This window comes from Cricetulus griseus, chromosome 5, assembly GCF_003668045.3.
Source record: "Cricetulus griseus strain 17A/GY chromosome 5, alternate assembly CriGri-PICRH-1.0, whole genome shotgun sequence".
Lineage (NCBI taxonomy): Eukaryota > Metazoa > Chordata > Mammalia > Rodentia > Cricetidae > Cricetulus > Cricetulus griseus.
In genome coordinates, this window is record NC_048598.1 from 167,707,575 (window position 1) to 167,724,542 (window position 16,968).

Consider the following 16,968-nt stretch of genomic DNA (forward strand, 5'->3'; position numbering starts at 1 on the left):
CATCACATTAAAGCTTAAATGAGGAATCAAACTCATCTTTTTGAAATTCTTTTTAATTTAATTCAGTTTTAGATTTTTTTCTTTTTATTTATAGTTTACTATACAGTGTGTTGAATTTCACCTGGTGCCTTTGTACATATGTATCTTTATGCTTTTTCTAAATGGGTTCCTTCCCTACTACCTGAACCTTTCCTACCTGTTTCCCTCCTTCCCTCAGTTAGTTCTTTCTTCTTTTTCTTTTTAAAGTAATCCATTATCTCATTTCACATGTCCAATAGAATTTTTTCTGCCCTTTACATAATCCTCTTTCTGTCTTAATGACCTACAAATACATTTAAATGCACACAAATATAAACATTTGATGGAAAGTATATCATTCCTCGAAAGAGTTGGAGAGGTAGTCCAGTAATAAACCACTTTCCTAACATTCACAAAGCTGTAAGCTGAATATTTGCAATCATAGAAACAAAACAAAACAATGAGACAAAAGAAGATAATGTTGAACATGAGAAAGATGAGAAACCTTAGTAAGAGCTATCTAATTCTAGCAATGTGTTTTATCTTGTGTCTTTTAAAAACATAGGTGATTATAATTTTGGTTGGGTCAGTTTACACTAATTAAGTTCTACAATAACTAGATCAACTTTACTTCAATCAATACATTACAGTTTCCAGTATCATTTACTTTTTAAACTACTGATCTTTGTATGAAATAGGGTTTTATTTTTCCTTTTATCAGATCCTGAACAGGCATAACCTGCAACACTCCCAGCCAACAGGTTGCTTTCAGAGGTGGTCTTTGAGCCATGAAAATGATACCACAATTTTGGTAAGTTAAATTCCCTGAGAAATCTAACCTACATTTAACCAATTTTATTCTTACTCCTTTATCTTTTCCACTAGACTTAAGTTCAAACCATAGGTCACACACAAATATCATCGTTTTCAATTAGTACATATTTATTCAACTTCTAAGTGATTCCTGGACTAAGATAAATATGGAAAGAAAAGATGAAATATAATGAAGAGAGCAGGAAAATCAAAAACCACAAAATAGATTATAGGGCTGCAAAGTACAAAGAAAAGAGGACACACACAAACATAATCAAGTCATATTCTGTAGAACTACCAAGCTAGTACTAATGTGAAAACTCTGTCTCTATTGAGTAGTTCTATGGTACTACAATGTGAAACACACACTACTGGAGGAGAAAATGAGTCATTTTTATGTAGCTATGAGCCCTGTGAGCTAAAATAACATAGCTTAGAATAATATCCCCTCTAGTACTATGGTGGCATGAATATCACGGGAGTAATGAAGCATTTTCTGATTAGATTTAAACCTTTCTCTACAAGAAGAAACAGTTACCACTGTTGAGAGAAGACCTGTGTCTAGACTGGTCATAAGCCCTAGGAGAAAGCATACTAGTAACATTGTGCTAAATGAAATAGAAACAATAAAGAAAACACAGAATTAGGGGATGATGGAAATATAAATGCTGAATAAATGATAAGGAACTAAAGATGTGAATATAACCAAAGGCATACAGGGGTGGAAGAGAGAATCTCAGTTATTGAAGACTCCCTAGTGAATATACAGTCATCGACCAAAGAAAATCTCAAGCCCAACAAATCCCTAATACAAAATATCCAGGAAATATGGGACAAAGTGAAAAGGCTGAACCTAAGAATAATAGGTATAGAAGAAGGTGAAGAAACACAGCTCAAAGGTACAGAAAACATAGTCAACAAAATCATACATGAAAACTCCCCCAACCTACAGAAGGATATGCCTATGAAAGTACAAAAAGCTTACACAACATCAAACAGAGTGGACCACGAAAAGAAGTCCCCTCAACACATAATAATGAAAATACCAAACCTACAGAATAAAGGGGAAATATTAAGAGCAGCAAAGGAAAAAGGCCAAGTAATATACAAAGGCAGACCTATCAGAATCACACCCGACTTCTCAATGGAAACTTTGAAAGTCACAAGGTCCTAAATAGATATCTTACAAACACTAAGGGGGCATGGATGCCAACTCAGACTACTGTACCCAGCAAAACTTTCAATCACTATAAATGGAGAAAACAAGATATTCCATGACAAAACCAGACTTAAACATTACATATCCACAAATCCACCACTACAGAAATTTCTGGAAGAAAAACTCCAGCCCAACAAAGATAACTACACTCACAAAAAAAAGCAATAGATACTCCAATTTTCCCAAACATAAAAAGAAACAGGAGGGTGAAATCCACACACAATGAAACCACCAACAATAAATCCAAAACAAATAAGAACTAACAATCAATGGACATTAGTATCCTTCAATATCGATGTGATTAACTTGCCTATAAAATGATACAAGCTAACAGAATGGATACAAAGACAGAATCCATCTTTTTGGTGTATAAAGAAACACACTTCAAATTCAAAGACAGGCATTACCTCAGAGTAAAGTGTAGGGAAAAGATTTTCCAGTCAAATGGAACCAAGAAATAAGCTGGTGTAGCAATCCTAATATCTAGCAAATTAGACCTCAAACTAAAATCAATCAAAAGAGAAGAAGAAGGGCATTTCATATTCATCAAAGGAAAAGATCATCGAGATGACATCTCATTCCTGAACATCTATACCCCAAATACTAAGGCACCCACATTTGTAAAGGAAACATTACTAAAGCTCAAACCACACATTAAACCCCACACACTTATAGTAGGAGACTTGAACACCCCACTTTCATCACTAGACAGGACCATCAGACAGAAACTTAACAAAGAAACAAAGGATCTAACAGACCTTATGACGCAATTGGGTTTAACAGATATTTATAGAACATTCAATCCAAACAAAAAGGAATATACCTTCTTCTCAGTGCCACATGGAACCTTCTTTAAAACTGACCACATAGTTGGCAACAAAGCAAACCTACACAGACACAAAAAAAAATGAAATAAACCTCTGTATCTTATCAGAGGACCATGCTTTAAAATTAGAATTCAACAGCAATACAAATTGCAAAAATCCAACAAACTCGTAGAAATTGAATAACACCCAATTGCACCATTCCTGGTGTGAGGAAGAAATTAAAAAAAGAAATTAAAGACGTCCTAGAATGTAATGAGAATATAGACACAACATGCTGAAACTTACGGGACACTCTGAAAGCAGTGCTAAGAGGAAAGTTCATAGCACTAAGCGCCCACATGAAGAAAGTGCAGAATAGTCACACTAGAGAATTGACAGAACAACTGAAAGCTCTAGAACACAAAGAAGCAAACTCACCCTGGAGGAGTAGATGCCAGGAAATAATCAAACTGAGGGCTGAAATCAATAAAATAGAAACTAGGAAAACTTTACAAAGAATCAATGCAACAAAGAATCGGTTCTTTGAGAAGATTAACAAGATAGACAAACCTCCATCCAAACTAACCAAAAGGCAGAGAGAGAGCATGCTAATTAACAAAATCAGAAATGAAAAGGGGGATATAACAATGGACACTGAGGAAATCCAGAGAATCTTCAGGTCATACTTTGAAAACTTGTACTCCACAAAATTCAAAAATCTGAAGAAAATGGACAATTTTCTGGATAGACATCACTTGCTAAAATTAAACCAAGAACAGATAAGCAGTTTAAATCGACATATAACCTGGAATGAAATAGAAGCAGTCATCAAAAGGCTCACAACCAAAAAAAAAAAAAAAAAAAAAAAAACACCCAGGGCCATATGGCTTCACTGCAGAATTCTACAAGAAATACAAAAAAGAGCTAATACCAGTACTCCTCAATTGTCCCACACAATAGAAGCAGAAGGGACATTGCCAAACTCTTTTTACAAGGCTACAATTACTTTGATACTCAAGCCACACAAAGATACAACTAAAAAACAGAACTACAGACCAATATTTCTCATGAACATTGATGCAAAAATACTCAACAAATTATTGGCTAATCAAATCCGAAAAACACATCAGAAAAAACATCAACTATGATCAAGTAGGCTACATCCCAGTCATGCAAGGATGTTCAACATATGAAAATCCATCAATGTAATCCACCATATGAAAAATAAAAAAGAAAAACCAAATGATCATCTCACTAGATGCTAAAAAAAGGCTTTGACAAAATCCAACATCCCTTCATAATAAAGAACTTGGAGAGAACAGGAATAACAGGAACATATCTAAACATGATAAAAGCAATATACAGGAAGCCGACAGCCAACATCAAACCAAATGGAGAGAAACTCAAAGTGATTCCTCTAAAATCAGGAACAAGACAAGGCTGTCCACTCTCTCCATATCTCTTCAGTATTGTACTTCAAGTTTTAGCTAGAGCAATAAGACAATTAAAGAAGATCAAAGGGATACAAATTGGAAGGGAAGAAGTCAAGCTTTCACTATTTGCAGATGATATGTTAGTCTACATAAGGGACCCAAAAAACTACCAGGTAACTCCTACAGCTGATAAACAACTTCAGCAAAGTAGCAGGATAAAAATTTAACTCAAAAAACTCAGTAGTCGTACTATATACAGATGATAAATGCAATGAGAAAGAAATCAGAGAAACATCACCCTTCACAATATCCACAAACAACACAAAATGTCTTATTGTATTGCTAACCAAAAAAGTGAAAGACCTGTACAGTAAGAACCTTGATTCTTTAAAGAAAAAAATTAAAGAAGATACCAGAAAATGGAAATATCTCCCATGCTCTTGGATAGGTAGAATCAACATAGCAAAAACGGGAAACTTGACAAAAGCAATCAGCAGATTCACCACAACCCCCATCAAAATCCCAACACAGTTCTTCACAGAAAATACTCAACTTTATATGGAAAAACAAAAACACCAGGACAGCGAAAACAACTCTGTACAATAATGGATCTTCTGGAAGCAATACCATCCCTGACTTCTAGCACTATTATAGAGCCATAGTTCTGAAAACATCTTGGTATTGGCACAAAAATAGACAAATAGACCAATGGAATCCAATTGAAAACCTTGATATTAACCCACATGTATGAACACCTGTTTTTTGACAAAGAATTTAAATCTATACAATGGAAAAAAAGAAAGCATCTTCAACAAATGGTGCTGGCATAATTGGATTCAGAGATGCAGACAACTGCAGTTAGATCCATATCTGTCACCATGCACAAAATGAATCCAAATGGAGCAACAAAAATCCAGCCACACTGAATCTTCTAGAAGAGATACACTTGAAGGAATTGTTACAAGAAACCGACTGCTTCCTGAACATTACATGAGTAGCACAGACATTGAGATCTACAATTAATAAACGGGACCTCCTGAAACTGAGAAGCTTCTGTAAGGCAAAGGACACAGTCAGTAAGACAAAACAACAGCCCACAGAATGGGAAAGGATCTTCACCTACCACACATCTGACAGAGGGCTGATTTCCAAAATATACAAATAACTCAGGAAGCTAGCATCCAAAACACCAATCAAGGAAATTAAAAAGTGGGGTGAAGAACTAAATAGGGAATTCTCAACAGAGGAATCTGAAATATCTTAAAGACACTTGCTGTTTTCTGGGATGTTGTTTTGTTGTTGTTGTTGTTGTTGTTGTTATTGTTGTTGTTTTTACTTTATCAAGACATAATTCTCTTTTATTTGCAGTAACTGGTAGTAGCAAAGCCCAAAACTAGTCAGCACAAAGTGACTTTTTTTTTATCTCTAACAATACATTTTCCTTTTTATAGCTTATATATATATATGTATATATTTATATTTATATAAAAAGAGCAATAATGGCAATATGTTATGCATCAATAGCAGCAACAGCTTTTCCAGGTTCTGTAGTCCTTTGAGCAAAATTGTAGAGACATCCAGCACACTCCATTTTTAAAAAAACAAAAAACAAACAAAAACAAAAAAACAAACAAACAACAACAACAAAAAAGTAAAAAACAAAATCCCAGAAGACAGCACAGTTCTGTTACTCTTGTGGTACTTGGGACCATTTTTTTTTAATGAGTTTCTCAGTCATCATCTGGGAAGAAACCATTCTGAGCAACATCGTTAAAAACAGCTCTGATAAAGCACGGTCACTACTGTGTACCATAAAGCTGGTCCACATATGAGTGAGTACATATCATGTTTGTCTTTTTGTGATTGGGTTACCTCACTCAGAATGGTTTCTTCGAGTTCCATCCATTTTCCTGCAAATTTCAAGATTCCATTGTTTTTTTCACTGTTGCGAAGTACTCCGTTGTGTAAATGTACCATATTTTCTCTATCCATTCTTCAGTTGAGGGGCATCTAGGCTGCTTCCAGTTTCTGGCTATTACAAATAATGCTGCTATGAACATGTTTGAACATATGTCCTTGTTATATGAATGTGCATTTATTGGGTATATGCCTAGGAGTGGAATTGCTGGATGTTGTGTTAGACTGATTGCCATTTTCTTGAGGAGTCGCCATACTGATTTCCACAGTGGCTGTACAAGTTGGCACTCCCACTTCAGTGGAGGAGTGTTCCCCTTTCTCCACAGCCTCTCCAGCATAAATTGTCATTGGTGTTTTGGATTTTAGCCATTCTGACAGGAGTAAGATGGTATCTCAAAGTTGTTTTGATTTGCATTTCCCTGATTACTAAGGATGTTGAACACTTTCTCATGTGTTTTTCAGCCATTTTAGATTCCTCTATTGAGAACTGTCTGTTTAGTTCTGTACCCCAATTTTTAATTGGGTTGTTTGGTGTTTGGGGGACTAGCTTCTTGAGTTCTTGGTATATTTTGGAGATCAGCCCTCTGTCAGATGTGGGGTTGGTGAATATCTTTTCCCAGTCTGTGGGCTGCCGTTTTGTCTTGCCGACTGTCTCCTTTGCCTTACAGAAGCTTCTCAGTTTAAGGAGGTCCCATTTATCAATTGTTGACCTCAGTGTCTGTGCTACTGGTGTAATGTTCAGGAAGCAGTCTCCTGTACCGATTGATTCATGGGTATTTCCCACTTTGTCTTCTAATAGGCTCAGTGTAGCTGGATTTATGTTGAGCTTTTTGATCCATTGTGACTTAAGTTTTGTGCAAGGCGATAGGCTTGGATCTAACTGCAGTCTTCTACATGTCTGCAACCAGTTATGCCAGCACCATTTGTTGAAGATGTTCTCTTTGTCCCATCAAATAAATTTGGATTGTTTGTCAAAAATCAGGTGTTCATAGGTGTGTGAGGTAATATTAGGATTTTCAATTCTATTCCATTGGTCTACCAGTCTAATTTTGTGCCAATACCAAGCTGTTTTCAGGACTATAGCTCTGTAATAGAGCTTGAAGTCAGGGATGGTGATGCCTCCAGAAGTTCCTTTATTGTATAGGGATGTTTTGGCTATCCTGGGTCTTTTGTATTTCCATATAAAGTTGAGAATTGTTCTTTCAAGGTCTGTGAAGAATTGTGTTGGGATTTTGATGGGGATTGCATTGAAGGTTTTTTAATGGAGTGTGCTGGATGTATCTACAATTTTGTTCAAATGACTGCAGAACCTGGAAAAGCTGTTGCTGCTATTGATGCATAATATATTGCCATTATTGATGCATATATATATATATATATGCTAATTGAAACTCAAATATGTGGTGAATCCAAGGTGTTTCAGTGAGTGCTCTCCTGTGCATTCAAATTTGATTTCATCTTTAGTAAGTAGTAAAGTTATATGCTTGCCAAAATAAAAATAAATGACACACTGGAAGACAAATGTCACACAATTTCAATTTTATGTGTAACCTAGAAATGATGAACTTATGGGAACAGAGAGAAGAATTGTGGCTATTAAGCTTCAATGTGGTTCTTTTAACAATGGGGAAATGATTGGGTTTAGGATACAAAACTGCAGGTTGGACAAGAGGCATGGACTCTCTGAAGTCTTGAGGTCTACTGAGAGCATGATAAATATAGTTGATAACAATATGCTATATTTTAAAAGTTGTGAGATAGTATACTTTAAGTGTTCTCAAAACAAAAATGATGAGTATGTGTGATATAACATGTTAATTGGTTTAATTTAGCCATGCCATTGTGAACATACTGTGCTCTGCATCATAATTGTGCATGAGTTTATTTATCAGCTAAATAAATGAATGGAAAAAAAAGTGCTCAAAATCCTTGGCCATCAGAGAAATGCAACTCAAAACAATTCTGAGTTACCATCTTACACCGGCCAGAATGGCTAAAATCAAAAACACCAATGACAATCTATGCTGGAGAGGATGTGGAGAAAAAGGAACACTCCTCCATTGCTGGTGGGAGTGCCAACTTGTAAGACTACTTTGGAAATCAGTATGGCAGTTGTTCAGAAAAATGGGAATCAGTGTATCTCAAGATCCAGCAATTCCTCTCTTGGGCATATACCCAAATAATGCATGTTCATACAATGAGGATATATGTTCAACCATATTCGTAGCAGCATTATTTGTAATATCCAGAACCTGGAAGCAACCTAGATGCCCCTCAACTGAAGAATGGATAGAGAAAATGTGGTACATTTATACAATGGAGTTCTACTCAGAATTAAAAAGCAATGGAATCTTGAAATTCACATGCAAATGGAGGGAACTAGAAGAAACCATCCTGAATGAGGTAACCCAGACACAAAAAGATAAACATTGTATGTTCTCACTCATATATGGATTTTAGACATAGAGCAAATGATTACCAGCCTACAATCCTCTTCATCAAAGAAACTAGGAAACAAGAAGGACTCTAAGAGAAAAATTCATGGATCCTAGGAATGGGAAGTGGCAGGAACTCCTGAGATAACTGGGAGCATGTGGGTAGGGGAGAGGGAGCTGGCAGAATGAGAGGAGGAGAACAGCAGGGGAGAGGAGGAAATGGAGGAATGGAAATGTTGAATCAGGGAAAGAATAGAGGAGAGAGAACAGGATGAATGATTCCATAACAGAAGGAGCCATTATAGGTCTGAGGAGAGATCTGGCACTAGGGAGATTTCTAGAGATCTACTAGGATGACACAACCTGATGATCTAGTCTATGGTGGAGAGGCTACCCTAAATGCCCTTCCCCTATAATGAGACTGATGACTCCTTTATATGCCATCCTAGAGCCACCTTCCAGTGGCTGATGGAAGCAGATGCAGACACCCACAGCTATACCCTGAACCGAACTCTAGAACCCAGTTGCAGAGAGGGAGGAATGAAGATCAGTGGGGTAGGTACAGGCTGGTGAAACCCACAGAAACAGCTGGCCTGAAGAAGAGGGAGCACATGGACCCCAGACTGCTGTCTGGGAGGGCAGCACGGCACTGATCCAGACCCCTAAGCATGGATGTCAATGAGGAGGTCTGGACACTCTATGAGGTCCCTGGTAGTGGGTCAGTAGTTTTCTTGGTGTAAGAAGGGAATTTGAGAGCCCATCCCACGTGAAGGGATGCTCTCTTGACCTGGACACATGGGGGAGGGCCTAGGCAGAGCCCAGGATGATGTGGTGGACTTTGAGGAGCCCCCGTCAAGGGCCCTACCCTGCCTGGGGAGTGGAGGGGCTATAGGGTGGGAGGCAGGTGGCGGGCTGGGGGGAAGGTTGGGGAGAGAAGAGGGAGAGGGAGAAGGGATTGACATGTGAACCAAACTTATTCCTAATTTGAAATTAAAAAAAAAAATGTTCTAACTAGAAAAGGAAAGACTTAAAGACATATACCACATAATGGGGAATCATTTGCTAGCCACAAATATAACAGGAAATTTATAGAAATAGGGTTATAATTAAAAATGTTAAGCAGCAAGTGGGGGTCAAGATCATGATTGGGGAAACCACAGAGACAGCTGACCTGAGCTAGGGGGAGCTCATGGACTATGGACTTACAGCTGGAGAACCTACATGGGACTGAACTAGGCCCTCTGAATATAGATTTCAGTTATGTGGCTTGATCAGTTGCAGGGGTGGGTGTTGCTGGCAGTGGGGCCAGAAACTATCCCAGGTGCATGAACTGGATTTTTGGAGCCCATTCCGTATGATGGGATACCTTGATCAGCCTTGATAAAGGGGTGGGGAGCTTGGTCCTAACTCAACTTGGTATGCCAGACATTTTGATTCCCCAAGGGAGACCATACTCTCTCTGAGAAGTGGATGGGGGTGTCAAATAGGGAAGAGAAGGGTAGGAGGATAGGAGGGAAGGGGGAACTGGGGTTGGTATATAAAGTAAAAAATAATTTTAATTAAAAAATGTTAAGCAGCAAATAAAAATTATCTAATCTGTGAGTGGGCAAATTCATTAAACAGGCAATTCTCAAAAGAAAGAGTGCAAATTAACAAAAAAAATACATGGAAAAAGATTCAACATTATAAGCCATTGGGAAAATATAAATTCAAACTGCCTTCACATTAAGAATCCTTGTTACCCTAGTCAATATGGTTATCATCAGCAGAACAAGTGACACCAAGTCCTGACAAGAGTGTGAGGAGACATTTTATACACTGCTGGTAGGGATGTAAAGCAGCAAATATCATAGAAAAAAGTATGGATATTCCTCATCAAAGAGTTAAAAAGGAGAATGATGATATGATTCACACATTTTCTCTTGAGTATACACCCAGGTGTATACTCAGCAAACCGTAGAGGGGTATGCACACTCATGCTTAGTGTTGCACTGTTCACAGTAGGTGAAATACAGTACCAGACTAGATGTGCCAGTCAGCAGATATATAGATAACGAACATGTGGCTTATGCAAAAATGGGTGCGACTAAGGATTGTAATAGCAAAACAAACCTGAATCAGAAAGACAAATATTCCATGCTATGTTATGTGTAGAATCTGCATTTAACACCGGTGTGTGTGTGTGTGCGCGCGCGCCCATGGGCACATGTGTGTGTGTGTGTGTGTGTGTGTGTGTGTGTGTGTGTGTGTGTGTGTGTGCACAGAGTATATAAAAGGACAATTGAATTATTATTTGGAAAATACAAATTGTCACTGACAGAGGCAAGGATAAAGTTGGTAAGGATCAAATATACCAATTATGATATACATGTCATAGAATGCATTTTTTTTGTATTATTACTAACTTTTAAACAAAATAGCTGTCCCCTGTGCTGAGATCAATGTAAGTTAGCTATTTAAAACTTATGCAATATTTGTGTGTGTATGTGTGGGGTGTGTGTGTGTGTGTGTGTGTGTGTGTGTGTGTGTGTGTGTGGCATATATGTGGCCCACATGTGTTTGGAGGGCAGAGCTTGACTTCTTGTATAGTTGTGGTTGGTTTTAATGTCTATTTGACACAGACTGGGTTCACGTGAATAGGGAGCTTGGTCTGCAGAACTCTCCTGATTGCTTTGACAGATTCATGAGGACCACCTGGACTGTAGGTAGCCACCTTTGGTAGCATCCCAGAGGGCATGACAGAAGGAAGATTATTTGGCTTCCCATTGGCCAACAGGAAGTAGGTTTACATGGTTCTGGTCCCCTCCTCTGCTTACAAGAACCAGGATGTCCTGGCTTTCATATTGGACTAAGGTCAGGGGCTCTCCAGGAATCTGCTAGATGCTCAGTGATAGATTGGGGCTGTTAAGTCCCCAGCCTTGTGGACCAAGCAACAACAGCATTGTTGGCCTCAAACATGAAAGACAAACAACATGGGAGTTCTTGAACTGCTGAACACCCTGTTTGAAGGACTGAGCAACTTCTTTGTTTTTCAGCTGACCCTCACCCCAGGTGTGACTCAGCTATTGTGCTGTCTTAACATAAATTGACTTAATAAATTGATATATACACAGATATACATTATATATGTGTACATGTATGTGGATGTATACACAAACACACACACACACACACACACACACACACACACACACACACACACACACACACACAAATGTAGTCAGATTTTTCTTTGGGCCACCAGCTCACAAATAACAAAATGGATGCTACTTATTATGAAAGCATGGCCTTTAGCTTAGGCTTGTCAGTTTCTTCTCCTGCCCTCCAGTTCTCAAATACCAACTCTAAGGCTTGAGATTAATTATAATTGTCTGTCCAATGGCTCAGGCATATTACTGACCAGCTCTCACAGTTAAATTAACTCATTTCTATTAGTTTATATTTTACCATGAGGCTCTTCATTTGTTACCTCACATCTTGCTTCTCCAGTGGCATCTTCCTGACTCCACCTTAACTCTGTTTGGATTTCCCACCTGGCTCTATTATTCCTGGCCATTGACAAAAACAGCTTTATTCATCAACCAATAAAAGCAACACATATTTGCAGCATGAAGAAGGATATTCCACATCGTCTCCCATTTTCTTTCTAAGTAAAAAGGAGGATATTAAATTTAACATAGTAAAATCATATATAATAAAACAATTATCAAGCAAGAATTACAGATACAATATTCAGGCTGTTTGTATTTGGAAAAATTAAAAAAGTAACATTTATCCCATCTTTGTTGAGTCTAACATTTTGTATCTAATTATTCTTTTATCATAATTAAGGAAAACTATAACAGTATCTGTATTCAGCTCCATCAAAGACCCCACAAGGATGTATTACTTAAGTAAACAAGAAGTGTATTGTAAGCAACCCAAAATTCTATAAATGACAGAGATATCTGACTGCCTGGACAGTCACCCAAAGGTCTTCTGTAATGTTGTGGCATCTGTCTCCAGCCTATAGGCCTAGAACATCTGGCAGACTTCTCAATGAAGCAGGAAATTCGAAACTGTCCTGCCTATATTGGAAGTTTTGTTAGTCAGTTTTTTCTGTGTCCTGTAGAATGTGTGACAGACTCTTTCATGAGCAGGAATCCTGAGGATTATCCCATCTTGTTTTGGAAAGTTCATCAGTCACTTTCCTGTGGATCCTGCATGTCCAGTTTATACAGAATATAGTCAAGCAGTCCAGGTAAGAGCAGTTTCTTTGCCCACATGGGTAGCTTTTGCCATAAGGAAAACAAACTCCATATGGAGTTTCTACAATGCCCAACCTCTTCATTGAAGTAGATTGGTGTTGCCAAGGAGCAGACATGTCTCACTGTTGAGAAAAGATTCTTAAAACATTTTAAATATCATATTCTGTAGGTCTTTGAAGTTTTTGAAGATTGCCTATTCATCTGAAATTTATCTCTGTATACCTAGAAAACCTAACATGTCTATAAGATTGACTATTATAGATGACTATTTGTGTTTCTTAACCACACATTACATTTTAAATGAGCTGCATAGACAAAAGGAGAAATACATATCTACTACAACAAAATTATCCTTATATTTGTATCAATAAACCAAAATCTATACCAATGTAAAGTATCTTGAGATAAACAGGATTTTTTGGATTAATGTAGATTCAATAATCTGTATTTTGCATCATTTCTATATTATTTACCTGTTCTTTTCTTTAAAAAGAGATTGACTATAACCATTAACCATTTATAACCAACACTTCTTAAGTGAAAATACACCTTTATAAACAATATTTTGGGGATTTGAGCATAGATCTCTATACTCCTTCCTGATGATTATTGGGTGCAATGGCCTTATGGGACATTCATACAATTTAGAATTATGGTCCAGTCCTTACTGGGGTATCCTGTGTGGTCCATCTCAGACAGAAGTTCCGAAGCTGTCCTGGATGTTGGATCACCTGGGCCATTGTTTCAGTGGATCTTGTTTGATCAAATCATATTAGCTTAGAAGGAATCCACAGAATCTGATCTTCTGTAGAAATAAAAGGAGAACCCCTTTTCCAAAGTAATGTATCCTTAGACACAGATTTTGAAGTCAAGCTACCTTTAAAATATATATGTCATATGTCGGTTTAGCTTAGCAGCTCCCATAGTCAAATGTCTCTATGAAGTTAGCTCATTAACAGTTAAAATATTCAAAGAAAACACAATAGAATACATAATCCAGACATTCTGTGTATTTTCCATGTTTGCATGGCTGATTATGATTTCTTTACTCTATTTGTCCTTTAAGGACCTCAGATTGTTACACTTACGTTATTCTTTTTATCTATGACTCTGTCTATCCTCTATCTTCTCTCTCCAAGTCCATGCAAACGTATCAAACACACTGTGACCCATTTAGAGGCCTTTTTAGTCTGAATTTGTTTTTTTTCAATGAAAATAAGCTTTATTGCATCAAGTAATAAATACAAAGATGCAACAGCTTCTGACGTTTTCTTCCAGATGTTGTGATCGCCTCACAGTAAACACGGAACGGAGATGTACAGTCTCAGGATGGACATTTGCAAGGCGCTTGGTAGGTTGGGGAGATTGTTCTTTCTTCTGTATGTATAACTTGTGCTTTTCTAAAGACTGACTTCAAAGCACTCAATCATGCAAACAACTTAAGCAGAGAAGCTCTGTGAAGCAGGGTCTACACTGCACACAGGCAGGCCAGCTACTTAGCAAACGTGCTGTGGTTTGCACTCAAGTCCTCAGAGGCAGGTGAGCTCATGGAAAGGAAGTCAACTGGGGTGTTGCAAACGGCACATATATCCAAAGGGAGATTAAAGGGGACACTGGTATTTGGGAGCAAACAATAGCTTGCTGTGAAGTGGCTTCACAAACATCTTTCCCATCAATTCTTGGAAAGAAAAAGAGCTAGATTGTTCCTAACTACTTAAAATGCACATGATCAATAACTGCAAAACGTCTTCCCAATCTTTTGAATGTGGGTTCAGAGCTTAATGACCATGGCAGGAATACTACTGCCATTTTGAACTAAGCATCTCATCTCCACAGGGTAGTGAGATGGGCCTTCAGACTGCCCAGGGGCTAGGACCTGGCATTACCTTCCATTTCAGCCAAGTACTCCCGAACCAGGCTTCGGGCATGAATGATGCCTTGTTTTAGTCTTTCCATGGTGGTCTTGCTCCCCGCATAAGTGGGTCTGATCTCTTCCCCCAACTCTTCAATGATGGCCAGCAGTTCTGTGTATTTACTGTGAGGCGCCTGGCTATTTCCAGTTCCTTGGGTGTAGACTAGTGACGGTGGCCCATAGTCACTCAGTAGCTGGCGACATTGGGAGATGTCGCCATGCGTGTAGAAGGTGAGTGGACACTTCCAGAGTTGAGGGCGGCGGCCGCATGTGCACGGTCAAGTTCAGCTTGTACCGCATCCCCAGGGGCGGCGGCTCAGGCCAGGCGCCCCCGCACTTTTGGTTGTCACCAGGGCAGCAAACTTTGAGCCCAGCCAGTACTGGGTCCTGCCTGAACAGGGAGGGGCCTGGAGAGAGAGAGAGAGAGAGAGAGAGAGAGAGAGAGAGAGAGAGAGAGAGAGAGAGAGAGAGAGAGAGTGTGTGTGTGTGTGTGTGTGTGTGTGTGTGTGTGTATCTGTAATCCTTTTCTGACCAGGAGAGTTATTTAAAACAGTAAATGGGCTTTGCTAGTACTAAAATGGTTGGCTGCACCCCATTCCTTGGCTTCCTGAGAGTCTAGCTTCAAGGTGGAAGTACTGGCAGGAGCCACGTGTACTGCCTCCAACTTTGGAGAGGTTTTAGGTTCATGCTACTGGCTACTCATAACTCTATATAAGTGTTTGATAGTAGAGCCTCTTAGAAGAGGCTCGTGGTTTTTGCTGCTAGTGCTGAGTCAGGAAGCTGTCTCGTAAAGGAGCCAGGAACCTCTGCTTGCTGCTAGCAAACAGAGCCCAACCTAAAAAATACTGTTACCAAGAATCCATGCTTGACTCTGTTCTTTTGTGTTTAGAATCCCTTTTTTAGTTGGGCAGTGGTGGCGCATGCCTTTAATCCCAGCTTTCAGGAGGAAGGGCAGGTGGATCTCTGTTACTGCAAGGCCAGCCTGGTATACAGAGTGAATTCTAGGACAGCCAAGGTTACACAGAGAAACCCTGTCTCAAAGGAAGAAGGAGGAGGGGGAGGGGAGGGGGAGGAGGAGGGAAGGAAGGAAGGAAGAAGGAGGAAGGAAGGAGGAGGGGGAGAGGAGGAGGAGGAGGAAGAGGAAGAAGAACTTTTGTCAGGCTTTATGTGGAAATTCTTGCCAAACATTTGAACAACACATGTTGCTAGAGTTTTCTTATCCTGCCTGCCAGTTCCCAAATAACTACTCAGGCTTAATATTAATTATAATTGTCTGGCCAGTGGCTCAGGCGTATTACTGACTAGCTCTCAATATTAAATTAATTCATTGCTATTAGTTTACTTTTACCATGAGGCTGGTTGCTTGTTACCTCACATGTGCCTTTTCCAGTGGCTACATGGCATCTCCATGACTCCTCCATTCACTCTATAATTCTGTTTGGATTTCCCACCTGGATCTATTCTGCCTTGCCATTGGCCAAAACAGCTTTATTCACCAACCAATAAAAGAAACACGTATTCACAGGATACAGAAGGACATCTCACATCATTAACCCATTTACATTAAAACATTCTGTCACATGGTGTTACCTCTCTTCCATCTTGCACCTCCTGTTCCCTCTCCATGTCTCCTGTGCACCTCCTCTTCCTTTCTCTCCCTGGAAATCCCACTTATACCACGTGTCTAGCTACTAGCCATTCAATTTGTATTATACCAATCACAGAAATGTATCTTCACAGAGTATACGAATATCCCACATTTCCCTCATTTTGTCTAAATTAAGAGGAAGGTTTCGACTCTAATGTAGTGAAACTATATACAATGAGAACAACTATCAGGTAAGAATTTCATCACAATGTCTAGGCCACTTGTCTTTGGCAAATTCAGAGAAAGTACTGTAGTAAATACCCTATCCTTGAGAGTCCAAAGTTTTACCCCCAAACCATTTTCTATTATAATTAGAATTACCATGCTAAAAATATCTCTTTAGACTTTAAAACATTTTCTAAGATAAACAACTTAAGCTTTTGCAGGGCGTTGGTGGTGCATGCCTTTAATCCCAGCACGTGGGAGGCAGAGGCAGCGGATCTCTGTTGAGTTCGAGGCCAGCCTAGACTCAAGAGAGTGAGCCAGGATAGGCTTCAAAGCTACACAGAGAAACCCTGTC

At 38.9% G+C, this 16,968-nt stretch overlaps 1 pseudogene; it reads right to left on the reverse strand.

The window, feature by feature from the left end:
* Positions 1-13,196: 13,196 nt before the first annotated feature.
* LOC103163737 lies at positions 13,197-15,100 on the reverse strand (annotated as a pseudogene).
* Positions 15,101-16,968: the final 1,868 nt, after the last annotated feature.